The sequence below is a fragment of the Papio anubis genome, chromosome 13 (assembly GCF_008728515.1).
Source record: "Papio anubis isolate 15944 chromosome 13, Panubis1.0, whole genome shotgun sequence".
Classification (NCBI taxonomy): Eukaryota; Metazoa; Chordata; class Mammalia; order Primates; family Cercopithecidae; genus Papio; species Papio anubis.
The window spans coordinates 44403878-44418907 of NC_044988.1; the positions used below are offsets into that span (position 1 = coordinate 44403878).

The following is a 15030-nucleotide window of genomic DNA, read 5'->3' on the forward strand; positions in this document are numbered from 1 at the left end:
CCTTTGGTGGCAGACGCAGCAAGAAGAGAGGCCAATGCAGAGACAACAGGATGGGGCCCTCTATCAGGTAGCAGTCCCCAGACAGAAGCCATCCCTACAGCACCTCTTCCTGCACCCAATGTCATGTCAGAAGGAGGAGAGAGAGGGGAAACCTTTTAAGAAGGAAGATATAAGACCGATACATAGTTTAAGTTTTTACTTAACTAGGCATTTACCCCTCCCACATCTCTCAGAAAACCTGAGTCACTTCAAAAGAGACTGCTGGAAATTTGAACAGATGATGTAATTTTTAACTGACCACTTAATGTGCTTTTCTGTCCTCAATGGGGATGAAAGTTCCAGAGCAAAGAAGAACAGCTGAAAAAAATAAAAGTACATTTTCATATAAAATACAAAGCATGATTCAGACCCTACTCATTGAGGGGCAGAACAAGATGGCAGAATATAAGGCTCCACTGATCATCGCCCCTGCAAGGAGACCAATTTAACAACTGTCTACAGATAAAAGCACTTTCGTAAGAACCAAAAATCAGGTGAGCACTCGTAGTACCTGGCTTTAACTTCATATCGAAGACGCTACTCACTAAGAAAATGGAAGGCAGGCTGGGTACGGTGTCTCACACCTGTAATCCCAGGGTTTTGGGAGGCTGAGACAGGAGGATCACTTGAGCCCAGGACTTCCAGACCAGCCTGGGCAACATAGCAATACCCCATCTCTACAAAAAAAAATAAAAAATTAGATGTATGTAGTGGCATACACCTACAGCCTTAGCTACTTGGGAGGCTGAGAGGACAGCCTGAGCCCAGGAGTTCAAAGCTGCAGTGAGCAGCACTGTGCAGTGCGCTGTCGCCCAGGCTGGAGTCTCTAAAATCATTTTTTTTTCCATTTAAAAAAATTTTTATAAAGAAAATGGAAGGTAGTGCTTGCTATCTCTTTCAGCAAAAGAAACTACTCCAACAGCTGCTGTTTTCCTGGCCCACAGTCATAGCAAATTACTGACCAAGTTGGAAACTTAGAACCAGAGCCTGTATCTTTTCAAATTCTTTCCTTAGGCAAGCAAATCACACTCCTTCACATTATTTAAAACAAACAGCAATGGAATGTTGGACTGACAAGAGAGAGGCACAGCTCCTGTTTCATTTTGCTAGTTTTCTTTGCTGGTTTTTTAAATTAAAAACAAACAAAAATCCTTTTCCTGTTGGAGGATTCTCTTATTTCTGACCGAAAACTTCTTACCTAATCTATGAATTATCCTTTCTCACCACATGACTGGAGGGTGATTTAGGAGAAGGCATGCTGGGACACACAGCAGACCACTGTGTTCCTGTCCTAGGTACGCCAGTCCCTGGCGGGCAGTGTGGCTTTGCGCCACTCCCTCACTTCCATGGGCCTCAGTGTCCCCATCCGCAAAAGCAAAGCAGCAATAACAACACCTGCCCTATCTCCCTCCCAGGGATACCACAAGGAAAGAACGTGCTCCATTTTGTAAAATCACTTTTTAAACTGAAACATCACATCAATGTAAGGGAATGAAGTTGCTGATGTTATTAGAGGAGTTATACAGGAGTATAGTGGTGCTGATGTTATTAGAGGAGTTATGGGAGCCAAGAACTTCCCATTAGACAGACCATTATATTCCTGCTATTCAGCAGTTCTGCTTAATGCTTCCTGCAGTCATGGGGCAGACGCCACTGAGGCAGCATTTGCCATTTGCATTGCATCCCTCCACGTTGGAATGAGATATACAGGTTTTCAGTGGGACACTGAATGGGGAGCATATACAGGTTTTCAGTGGGACACTGAATGGGGCGGACATTGCCTTTTCTTTTAAAAGATCACCACCTAAAACAAAGAGTAACAAAGTTTTTCTAAAGGTAATTCTAACAAGTTTTCCTTTTATTCGCCTCATGACCCATGAAAGGAAGAAAAAAAATAAAGGCTTCCGAAAAGTCATTTTCTCAGGCTAAATAGTATGTTTCTTCTCTGGGTTCTTTGGTTGGAGTTTACAACTCATAGTATAATTATTGGTCTACTTTTCAATTACAGTGAGTAGCTTATGAGCTTCTTAAGGACAGGAACTATCTGTTTCTTAATCCAGAGATGTTCAATGACTGCTTGATGAATGAATGACATTCTTCCTGATACAATTAGCCCCTTGCATCAAATACAGTCTTCCTACTTGGCATTTTATGTCACATATGTAGATCATGAAAAGTACCCATGAATATTTCATCACAGAAACCTTCATTCACAAACAAGCAGCTTTCAGTAAATATAAGGGCTCTCCCCACAAACCTCTATTAGTAGGAAAAACAAACAAAACTGAAGAAGGAGCATATAAATACTCAAGTAATTAAACTCTAGAGTTTTTCTTTAGTTCTTCAATATGTGGCTGTTTCCATAGTTGATGTGCTGTATTTATTCAGCCTGTGGTATCAAGCAGGCATATGAAATGGTTTTGCTATACAGGGATGCTATTACTTTAAAAAATAAAAACAAAAACACTTAAGCTAATGTTAAGGAGGGGTGATGGTAAATAAACGCTATATATTGGGTCCTGGTTTGCCGGATTGAAGGGCTCAAATTCTGTCCCAACTACTAACTAAGAAAGCAATGACTACAGCCCCAAACTATAAGAGAAATTCAAGTCTTGGTTTCATACTTTCCTGCTTTCTAAATTACAGCCACCTATAATGACTCGAAATAAAATATTCTATAACCCATTAATCTAAAATGATCACCAAAGAAATCCATTCATACCACTTGGTCACTAAAGACTTTCCACACCTGTAGACTGATAAAACATCCAAAGAAAAGTAAACCATGCATGAAATTCACATGAAACTCGTGTGGTTTGGTCTTCTGCAATTACCACCTAAGACTCTCTGGCAAAGTCAGAGAACTTGGGTAGAATGGCACTGTTAAGTCATTTCTTACCGAAATAAATCACCAGGCCAGGCGCGGTGGCTCACGCCTATAATCCCAGCACTTTGGGAGGCCAAGGCGGGCAAGATCACCTGAGGTCAGGAGTTCGAGACCAGCCTGACCAATATGGACAAACCCCGTGTCTACTAAAAATACAAAATTAGCTGGGTGTGGTGGTGCATGCCTGTAATCCCAGCTACTAGGGAGGGCTGAGGCAGGAGAATCGCTTGAACCTGGAAGGCGGAGGTTGCGGTGAGCCAAGATCATGCCATTGCACTCCAGCCTGGGCAACAAGAGCAAAACTCCATTTCAAAAATAAAAAAACAAATAAATAAATAAATCACGAGAGTCACGTAACATTTTGGTTAACGTCTTGATGTTAGTCTGCAGAGGGTTCTCTAATATTCACAGGCCTGTCTTGTCTAACTTGTTTATCATGTCTTCAGTGAGGACACAGTAAATATTCTAACTATATATGTTGATGACACAGCCCCAGGATGAATAGTTCATATCATGGTCACCAGAGTCAAGATTCAAATAATCTTGAAAAGAATACAGTCATCCCTTGGTCTACACAAGAGATTGGTTCCAGGACCCCTGAGGATACCAAAATCCAGATGCACAAGTCCTTTATATAAAATGGCATAGTATTTGCATATAACCTATGCACATCCTCCCATATACTTTAAATCATCTTTAGATTACTTATAATATCTAACACAATGTAAATGCTATGTTTTATTGTATTATATTGTTTTTATATGTATTATTTTTAATTGTTGTATTGTTATTTTTTCAAATATTTTCCATCCACAGTCAGTTGAATTCTCAGATGCGGAGCCCACAACATAAAAGGCTGACTGTAATTCTAAGAAGAACTCAAGGAGAATAAAATTGTTACAAGCAAAATAACAATAATCCAAGTACAAGATGAGGAGATTTACCTTAACAAAAATTCAAATCTAACTCTTGGGGTTTTAGTTGAGAAGTTTAAGGTGTGTGACTTAGCTGGAAATAGAGAGAAGGACAGAGACCAGTAATTCAGCAAGTGTGATAGATTATAAATGGCCACAAATTCTTTGTCACCCTTTCTGTCAAGAAGTGAGGTCTACGGCCCCACTCCTTGAATCAAGGTAGTCTCTGTGACTACTTGACCAATACAATACTGTGTTAGTTTGGGGTCCAAATCTTAAAGACTAGCAGTTGCTACTCCTTGTCATTTGGAATACTAAAGCTTAGAACCACATTGCCATGCTGTGAGGAAGCTCAAGCAACAACATGGAGGAGAACAAAGCCCCTGACCAACAGTTCTAGCTAAATTCCCAGCTGACAACCAATACTAACTGGCCAGCCAGGTAAGTGAGCCATCATAGCAATGGCTCCTTCAGCTCCAGCTGAGCCACTCCAGGTGATTCCAAGTTGGCAGAAATGAGTCATTTCCTCTGAGACCTGCATAAACAGCACATTCATAAGCAAATAAATGCTCTGTGGTGATTTGTTACACAGCTATTGATATGTAACACAGGAAACATTAACAGAAGAAGAACATTACTGCATCATGAGAAAAAAATGACCCATTTGCACTTTTGGCTGACCAGACTAAATTAGAAATAGTGTCCAGTTTTGGTTGTAACCATCTAGATACAATGACAGGTCAAATGCAAAGAGATCAGAATGGAGAGAAGCATGAAATATGTCACAGGAGGAAGAAGTGACATAACTGAGGACATGTCTTGGATATACAAAGACCCACCAGGGACTGGAAGGGAGAACATTTTACGTATTTGAAAGACTACTTTGTAAACACACAAGAGTGGTTTTATCTTAAGATCAGTGGGTAGGAGGCTGTAGAGAGGCAACGTTCATCTTCGATAAGGAAGACTTCATTCTAAGGAAGAACATTCTAACAGTCTTTCAGAAAGGAAATGGACAAATGGCCTTTAGAACAAGATGTGCTATAATCTCTCTCCTGAAAAGTTACTCCCTACCCTCAATTTTCAAATCTGCAAGAATTCCAACTCATTACAGGAGACAAGTGCTGTGTACAACTCTGAACATGCCAACCCTATAGGGAATCGCTTATGTTGGTGAACAGCATTCTGGACCTAAAATTCAAGAAACCCTTGATTTTTCCATTAGCATTCCTCTTCTAGGATGTATGTTTTCCATGTTCCTTAACTGGCCTGCCACTGAAGCATAATCCGCCCATAAGTGCAGTCCTGAACTTTCTAAAGTGAACCAAAGACAAGTGTATATGTGCTGTTAACAAGTAGAAAGCAAGTGCAAAATGTTAGGAAGACCTCTGGGCATGAGGCAAAAAAACTAAGCATTTTCCTGTTTCATGACAGCATGATATTTAGGAGCACACTGTGGCTTTAGGAGAAAAAAGAAGAAGAAAAAGGAAAAAAAAGGGGGGCGGGGAGGCTCCCTCAACCAAGCTATGACTAAGGAACATAATCCAACAACTTCAAGGAGCACAGACTTGCCAACTTTTAGCATGATGGAGTTACAATCAGCATTCTGAGTGACCCTAGGCAACTGAGTTAGCCTTTGTGCACCTCGTTTTCCTCATTTGGAAAATGCAAGCATTAAGGTCAATCGACATGGTTGCTGTTGAAGATTTTTTTAAAAGTCAAAAACAGATTTACCATGGGTACTGGGCCTGGCATAGAAGACATTTTAAAAATAATCTAGTTTGTTTCTTCTCTGGTAAAATAGGAAATTGATGACAGGACATTCTAACATAGCCAATTTCCCTTCCTTTCCCACTAAGACTCTGAGCTCCTCCAAAGCAGAACCATTTCTTACTGACCTGCACTCGACACTTACTATAGCACTGACCACAAGCTTGCTGAACCAATTAACTCATTTCCAACATCTTTCCAGCTTAAGCATTCTAGGGATCTGTAGCTTCAGATCGGGGGCAGAACTAGTCGCAAGTATTTATATGTCCTATATGTTTGGCTACAAAGTGCTTACACTTCTATAGGTGAAAAATTAACACAATTTTAATGAAATAAGGTAATCAGGTTTTTAATGTCCTCTTCATCTGCTAAAAATATCTGCTCCATGAGGGCAGATACAATATTTTGTTCAGCATCATATCCCCAGAGCCTGGCAAGAGCTTCGTAACAGATGTAAACATTTTTGAATGAATGAATGAATGAATGAATGAATGAATGAACAAATGTAAGATCTTTGCAAGTCTAAGTAAGGCAGAATTTCCTAATTTTAGCAATCCTTCCTAATTAAATTCAAAGTTACTGCATTTAGGTATGACAAAATGTTTAAAAATAAAAACAGCAGATGTTTGATCTCTGGGTGGTAGAGAAAATTTCTTTTTTTAAATCCTTGATTTATTTTACCCTGCAGGAAGTCAACCAAAATACTGGCACCCAAAAAGCTCATATAATATGTCAGCTTAAGTCAAACATATTCTGCATCTACAAAGATGACTGGTACCAGTTGGTGTTTAAAAGTATTTTGACTACTGATCTCTGAACATATCAACTTTTAAAAATCATTTCAGCTAATGTAATTTTAAGATAAAGGAACAAAATCAGTAGCCAAATTATATGAATCCGTTCACCAAAATAATACGACTTTTATTCAACAAAGACAAATCAGGAACATATGGGGGTTATGGTAAGAATCGAAAATTAACCTGTCTTTAGAGAATGCTCAAAACTCACTCACTAATTCAGCAAGGATACAACTGTAGCGTCCAGGAAATTCCAAAGGGGGAAAATGGGACACGATGACTAAGGACAGATGTTTAGACTTCAGGGTCTGCGTCACAAAAAAAAAAAAAAACCAGCATTGATTCTGATGCACAATTTTAAAAGGTGGCCATACAAAGGTCACTTTTTGGTGGCTCACATTTACTGTAATCTGCTACAAAGAGACCACTAAAGCCAGCACAGCAAAGTCAGAGGTGAGGGTCTAGGACAATCAACACATGCTATTTCTGAGGACAAGCCACTTTACCAATCTCTAAGGTTCTAATCACCCTAACAAAACAAAGCAAAATCCTATAATGAAACCAGCAGAGGACATAAGACAAACAGTAAATACAAAGTGAACCAGCATCATCCTGCCATTGTTCTGCAGCAGGAGTCTCAGCCACCCAGACGCACACCTTGCAGCAGCAATAAACCAGCCATGGCATCCCGGGAAGACCAGATCCTCCGCAGCAGCAAGTCACACTATTTTCTCCAATTTCAGCACTCACCTTAGGAAGTTTTAAAAAGGTAGGGGGAAGGTTAGAGGGCAAGCCAAGCAGGCTTGACATGAAGCTCTTAAGGAAGACAATGTCATCTAACAAAAACTGCAGGCTCCAGTGAAATTTAACTGGGGTTTAAAAAATTTACATAGTCTTCCTTAAATTAAAACCTCATAGATTTAAAGAGAACATTTGAATCATACCCCCAGGAACTGCTAAATAGATACAACATACTCACAGATTTAGAGCAGCTGTAACTTTGGAGGAATGAATACAGTCCCACTATGAAGATGTCTTTCCCTCTCTTCTACCAGATTTTTTTTTTTTTAAGCCAACAAAAAGAAGAGAAAATCCTCAATTTTAAAGTCAACAAAAATCCTCAATTTCTATTTTATTCCTTGGTCTCCAATGAGACTCAATTCTCAGGCACAAGCAAAGTAGTTGCCGAGGCAGCTGACAGCATCCCAGGGCTTTCCAGGGCAGAATTTAAGACATGTCAGTTAAAGTGGCAGCTACACTCACTGCTGTAGCGGATGCTTCTGCAGGAAGGGATGCCGGGAGATTTTTTTCCCCCAGTCTCTGCTGCAGCCTAATTCTAATCCATCACTGTTTAATTATCTAGAGAAACAGGCAAGGAAAATACAAATGGCCTGGATTTATAAAAACCACAGAATATTTTCATGATTTTTCATCTAATCCAGGGATTCATCTCCTATCTAAAAAAGGTCAATTAAGAAAAAAAAAAAATGAATGATCTCTTTTGTCTTAAGGAAAAATGTAGGCTGTTATTGCTGACTTAGACGTAGATTTTATATCATGGACTTTTAAAAAAAGACTAAATAAGAGAAAATTAATTTTTCCCCAAAGTTTTTAGATTAATGCACACAAGTTAAATTAGCAAAGGGGATGAAACACATATATGACATGACAGTCATACTAACATAGTTGGAAAACTCCACTTTTAAATTAATAATTGATCAACAATATTTGAAGTGGTTTTGATGAAACTTGAAGATAATAGGCAGAGGAAATACTAGTTCAAAGACTCTAAGATAGAACACAGTTCTAAAGTTCAGCTGTACTTTTCTGGTTTAAACAGATAAAAGCTCTCCTGGGGAATAAGGTGGTCGCTGACTTCACAAATTTCTTATCTTGCCTCAAGGGCTCTTGCACACGCTAGAATTGAAACTTCTTAGTATAGGACTCACTAATTTTTCTGATTATAAAAGTAATACCGGGGCCAGGCGCGGTGGCTCATGCCTGTAATCCCAGCACTTTGGGAGGCTGAGGCAGGCAGATCACAAGGTCAGGAGTTCCAGATCAGCCTGGCCAATATGCAGAAACCCCATCTCTACTAAAAACACAAAAATTAGCCAGGTGTGGTGGCATACACCTGTAGTCCCAGCTACTCGGGAGGCTGAGGCACAGAAACCCCATCTCTACTAAAAACACAAAAATTAGCCAGGTGTGGTGGCACACAACTGTAGTCCCAGCTACTCGGGAGGCTGAGGTAGAAGAGTCTCTTGAAAACGGGAGGCAGAGGTTGCAGTGAGCCAAGATCATGCCACTGCACTCCAGCCTGGATGACAGAGCAAGACTCTATCTCAAAAAAAAAAAAAAAAGTAATAGCAGGTAAAATATTGTGATATTTCCAAATTATAAAATAGTACATTCCTTGGAAAGGGCTAAAAAACAAAGAAGAAAATTAAAGCCAGCCATAATCTTATAACCCAGAGATAATCACTCTTAATGTTTTGCAATAATGTACTTCCAGTGTTCTTCCCCTCTGTATATACATGTACACATACACACATACCCCTCCATATATATATATATATATATATATATACACACACCTCATGTGGAGGGGACAAGACAGCTAAATGTATCTTTGATACTACTATTTTAAATTACCCTTTTCACACAGAATTATGTTATGATTATTTACCCAAAAATGTACCCTATAGTTAACCACCCATATTTCTAAAAGTTCAAAAGAGCATATGCAATGACAGTCCATTTATATCTGTATGCCTACTATGTGCCAGGCACAGGGGACACGGCAGTGAGTGGAGCACACATGGTCCCTGCTCCCCTCCTGCTCTCAGTCCAGTTGGGGAGACAGATATTCACCAAATGACAGCAAATATCATGTGTGCTGTACTACAAAACTACAGATTCTTTAGAAACATGAAAAGACCTGGTGTTGTGAAGGTCAGGCTTTTTCAAGGAAGGAAAAGAGAACTGCAAGCCCAACCGCAAAATTATTCGTAAAGTGCATTCCACACATTCATTTTTCCATCAGTATAAATATCTCTCATCTAATTTTTTTTTCCTTTCAAAATTAAGTCCAGCTTCCAACTACATTTTTGTGAATAATATGTAACATGTAAGAGAATAATTGATCTAATGTGTACAGATCTTAAGTATTTAATCAATTACAACATATCCTTTTAGAAATTACAAAAGGTGGGCCACCCATATGATGTTAGATATCCCTTAAATGGTCAGTTACTGCAGGTTTCTTAGTAATCTCCAACCTAAAATGAAACATGCTCAGAATCTCATGAAGCCTTACGAGATTCTTTTGAGAATACTGGACTCTTATCCTCTGAGATATTGTCAATATCTCTTATGACACTTTGATGAGGATTTTTTTACATGACCCCTTTGGTACAGTCTAAGAGGGGCAAAAAAGTCCAAATCATTTGTGGATAAACTCTGCCTTAAAGAGCGTAACTCCCCAGACTCTTTTATTGTGGGTTGCACATAGTGACCTCCTAAGACTGCAACATGGAAAGGGGATAGAGGTGAGGGGTAAGCCGTGACTTCGCAGTGGAAAAAACCTTACAAACAATATCCCAGCCAGGCAATCAAGGGCAATAACAGTGATAAATCATGTTGATAGTATGTATTCTTGATAGGATATGATGAAAATGACACTTTACCTCTTTGGGCTTCCTCCTTCAAACCCATACATAACCCCAGTCTAACCATGAGAAAAATACCAGATGAATTCCAACACGTACAAAATTCCTACATAATACCTAATCAGTACTCTTCAAATCTGTCAAGATCATCAAAAACAAGGAAAGTCTGACAACTGTCACAGCCAAGAGGAGCCTTAGGAGACCTGACAACTAAACATCCAGTGATCTCCTGGATGAGACAGATGCTGTAACAGAAGAAGAAGGATACTGGCCAGGCGCCGTGGCTCATGCCTGTAATCCCAGCACTCTGGGAGGCCAAGGCGGATGGATCACCTGAGACCAGCCTGGCCAACATGGTGAAACCCCGTCTCTACTAAAAATACAAAAAAATTAGCCAGGCATGGTGGCAGGCACCTGTAATCCCAGCTATTTGGGAGGGTGAGGCAGCCACTTGAACCCAGGAGGCAGAGGTTGTAGTGAGCCGAGATCGTACCATTGCACTCCAGCCTGGGTAATAAGAGCGAAACTCCATCTCTCTCTCTCTGTCACACACACAAGACAGGCACGATGGCTCACACCTGTAATCCCAGCACTTTGGGAGGCTGCAGCAGGCAGATCACCTGAGGTCAGGACTTCAAGACCAGCCTGACCAACATGGAGAAACTCCATCTCTACTAATAATACAAAATTAGCCAGCCATGGTGGCTCATGCCTATAATCCCAGCTACTCGGGAGACTGAGGCAGGAGAATGGCTTGAACCTGGGAGGCGGAGGTTGCAATGAGCCGAGATGATGCCATTGCACTCCAGCCTGGGAAACAAGAGTGAAACTCCATCTCAAAAAAAAAAAAAGGATATTAGGTAAAAACTAAGGAAATCTGAACAAAGTATGGACTTTAGTTAGTGATGTGCATCCAAAATGGTTCATAAACTGTAACAAATGTACCATACTAATGTAAGATACTAATCACAGGGGAAACTAGGTATAGGGTCTGTGGGAACTCCAGTATATTTTCTACTTTTCTGTAAATCTAAAACTGTTCTTACAAAATTGTCTATTAAAAAACCATCTTTCCAAGAGTTACTTAGCTTTTTCTGATCACTAATAAAATATATTCCATAAAAATTCTGAAAATACAAAAAAATTATATAAAAGGAACTTTTCGAAAATTATAAATACCCTGTAATCTCAACACATGAAATAATCAATCCCAAACATACCATATGTATGTCCTTGCACAGGCTTCATGCATACATACACAGATAAACATATATGCATTGTTCCACCCCACATGCTATTCAATAGGTGCGGTAGTCTGAATAACGGCACCCAAGGTTATCCAGGCCTTAATACCTAGAACCTATGAATGGTACCTTATATGACAAAAGAGACTTTATAGATATTAGGGATCCTGAATAGACTCATTATTGTGGGTTATTTGAGTGTGCCCTAAAGGCAATCACAAATCAAATCTCCTTACAACAGGGAGGTAGAGAGACACCGCAAAACAGAAGGTGGTGGGACCATGGAAGGAGAGTGATTTGAAGATGCTATGCTGCTGGCTTTGAAGATGCAGGATGTGGCCATGAGCCAATGAATGCAAGGAATGTAGCTCTAGATGCTGGAAAAGGCAAGGAAATGGATTCTCCTCTAGAGCCTCTCAAGGGAGCATGGCCAGGGGACACCTTGGTTTTGACCTAGTGAAACCCATTTCAGACATCTGACCTCCAGAACTGTAAGAGAATAAACCTGTATTATGTGAAAACACCAAGCTTTAATCTGTTATAGCAGCCATAGGAAATTAATATAACGGCCTGACCGACCTGTATTTTTTTTTTTAATTGTCTGCTTATGTCCCTTTGCCAATATTTTCATCAAAGTGTTTTCTTTCTGGATCCATTTGCAGTGTAACCTTCTTTCATATATGTTCAAAATCTCAGTTCATTATCTTTGAAATGGGTTTATAAGCGTTTTGTCATAACAATCAAAACTATCACTCTTTTTTCCTGTTGGTGCCATGTTTGAAACATACTTCTCTACCCAAAAAAGATAGAATTATTTGCCTTAAATTTGTCTTAATATTTAAACAATAACATCTCCAACTATTGTCCTTTATTACTAAGAACCATACAAAGCAACACATCCCTGCACATGTGTCCCTCTCCCCTTTGCCCCTGGCCCCGGCCCCTGGCCCCTGGCCACTGTCAACATTGAGACTTGACTGGAGAAAAAATGTGGACTCCAGACTTCTTGGACACTCCCATTCCATACCCATACCCCCTATGTCAAGTCTGTCCCCCTAAAATAGCTTAATGCCTGATGTAAAGGATGTGTTCAATAAAGGCTTTTTAAACCTGGAGTGTCTATAAATTCATAAAACTAGCATTAAAAAAAAAAAAAATGCAGTGCAGGCATCCTTTCCTTCCTTTTCCCTGTTTTGATGCGGCAGGTCTCACAACTGGAAAATGAGCAAGGATAACACTCACTTTTATTTCTTAGATATTTGTTAGGTTTTTTAATAAATGTATTCTTTTTTTAACTCTTTATAAAGTATTTTTATAGTTTAAGGGAGCCATTGTGAGACTGTATGAAATAGCTATATCAAAATGTGTTGTATCTTGAAAAAAATAATGCTTTTACAAAAACAGCAGTGCTCTTCAATATATTATACGTATATACTATGTTACGTTTGCTTTACACTTTGCAGTTTTACAAAATGCTTTCAAATAAATTATTTTGTAGGTTAAATACATATTACCAAATAATTTTTACTTATATGGGATTCTCTGAAAAGGTATCCTTATATAAGTTACATAACTAAGTTCTGCTGAAAATATAGGACCCATCTACTGTACTGAGACAAAGAGAATGTATTGTTTAAAATATACGTTTTACATAGCCAATCACAGGCTTAATTTTCTTACAGTGATTACATAAAATTATTTTAATATAACCAAGCTACACATTACAGGTATAATTTCTTTCAAAATAGGCTGAAATTTTTAAATGGCAAAGAATCCCTTAAGCCAATGGGAGATCTGACACACAGAACTTTACACACACACACACACACACACACACACAGACTTTTTTTTTCCTCCATAAAAGTCAAGTTACTCTTGCAGAAAACTTTCCTAACTACTAAAATAAATAAAAATCAAAAGCTTATAGCTGTATTGCCTAAAGGGGAGACCAAAAACTATGCCCACACCTTTGAAAAGGTTAATTCATCAGAGCTATATGGAGTTTTAACATTTTTCATTCTAACTATAACATTCTGCTTACAAGGTAATTTTAAAAGACCCTTGCTGGTATGAATATTTTCATTCTAGACAATAAAAATAAATAACATAGAAATTACTTTATACAGTAATAAAAGTTATATGTAAATCCCCAAATACCTCTTCAGTTTTAGGCAATTTCAGGGTTCTTCCAATTTGTTGGTGGCTATTAAGTCTTCAGACATATAGCATGCATGGTACTGAACTATATATTACTCAAAAATGTACCTAAACCAAATATCACTATGCCTTTGAGGAATTCTATTCTCTGGTCATAGAATAATGTTCTACAACCAGAGACAAAAGGGGGAAACAGGGAAGAAGGAAACAGAAAGGGGACCAGAAAGACTGATGAATTTTCAGAACACAAGCAATGAAGAAGTTTGGCACATTTCAAAAGACAAAGCTAGCAAGTATCTGCTTTTGGGTGTTTTATTAGTCATCTTAGGTTCCTATTTTTATCATGAGGTAGATGAAAAGGGAATGGATGAAGGCGTCAGAAAGAAAAAAAGAATGTCAGGTAAAAGAGGGTAAAAAGTTAACAAAAGGCAATGAGCTCACTGTATCCTTTAAGATTCTGACAGCTCGTTTATACAAACTTCAAGTGAAAAGTGAGTCAGCCCATCAGATAAAAATGGCAATGGAGACACCAACAATTATGGATAGTGTTTACTATGCCCAAACATTTGGACTTTATTTAATTATGTATGCATTTCAGTTTACGAACACAATCAGTCACAATCATCTTTTTAAAATGTGTATTCCAGAAGATCCCTTAACTAACTATTTGAATAATCACAGCAATTATCATTGTGCCCTATACTCATTAAGAACTCAATGATGGCTAGATTTTTTTTCTTTAATGTACTGCAAATCCTAGCAGTCTACTCTGAGGATCCATCTATATTTTCTTAATAGTACACGCTATAGTTTAATGTTTGTGTCCCTCCAAAATCCATATGTTGAAACCTAACCCCCAAGGTGATGGTATTAAGAGGTGGGGCCTTTGGGAAGTGATAGGGTTCCACCCTTGTAAATGGGATTAGTGCCCTAACAAAAAAGCTTGAGGGAGTCTCTTTGTCCCTTTTTGCTTCTTCCTTTTTTTTTTTCTTTCCCCTCCCTCCACTATTTTTGGCTTCCTTCTGCCACATGAGAACAAAAAGAAGGCACCATTTAGGAGGAACGGGCCCTCACCAGACACTCAATCTGCTGCCACTTTACTCTTGGACCTTGCAGCCTACAAAACTGTGAGGAAATAAATTTCCATTGTTCATAAATTACCCAGTCTAATGGATTTTGTTACAGCAGCCCAAATGGACTAAGACAGTATATTAATTTCACACATTCATTTTTCCAACATATATATACTGAGCACCTACTATGTGGCAAGCATGGTGCATAGGTGCCAAGTACACCATGACAAGCAAAGTAGAGCAGACCCATTATTACAGAACTTAAACCTCAAAAAAACAGATGATCCAAAAACAAATAACAATTAACTGCAAAATGAGAAATGGAGTGACAAACACAAACAAGATGCCAAGACAGAAAAATGGGGGAAGAGTAACTACGTTGGTGGAGTCACTGAGAAAGTGGGAGGACACACCAGCTGAGAGTGGAGGATGGCCAGCAAAAAGCCCGGAAAAGAGTTAGGGCAAATACGCTCCAATC

At 38.9% G+C, this 15030-nt stretch overlaps 1 protein-coding gene across 3 annotated transcripts in view; it reads right to left on the reverse strand.

Moving 5' to 3' along the window:
- The window catches only part of TTC39B (tetratricopeptide repeat domain 39B), a 145601-nt gene that overhangs the window by 79720 nt on the left and 50851 nt on the right, over positions 1-15030 (reverse strand). Inside the window, exon 1 of one of the 3 annotated variants that reach the window (XM_009188739.4) lies at positions 7387-8392. The exons of the other annotated variants lie outside the window; for them this stretch is intronic. The gene's annotated coding sequence lies outside the window, so the exon portion shown is untranslated. Of the gene's footprint in view, positions 1-7386; positions 8393-15030 lie in introns of those variants that run through there. 3 annotated transcript variants of the gene reach the window in all.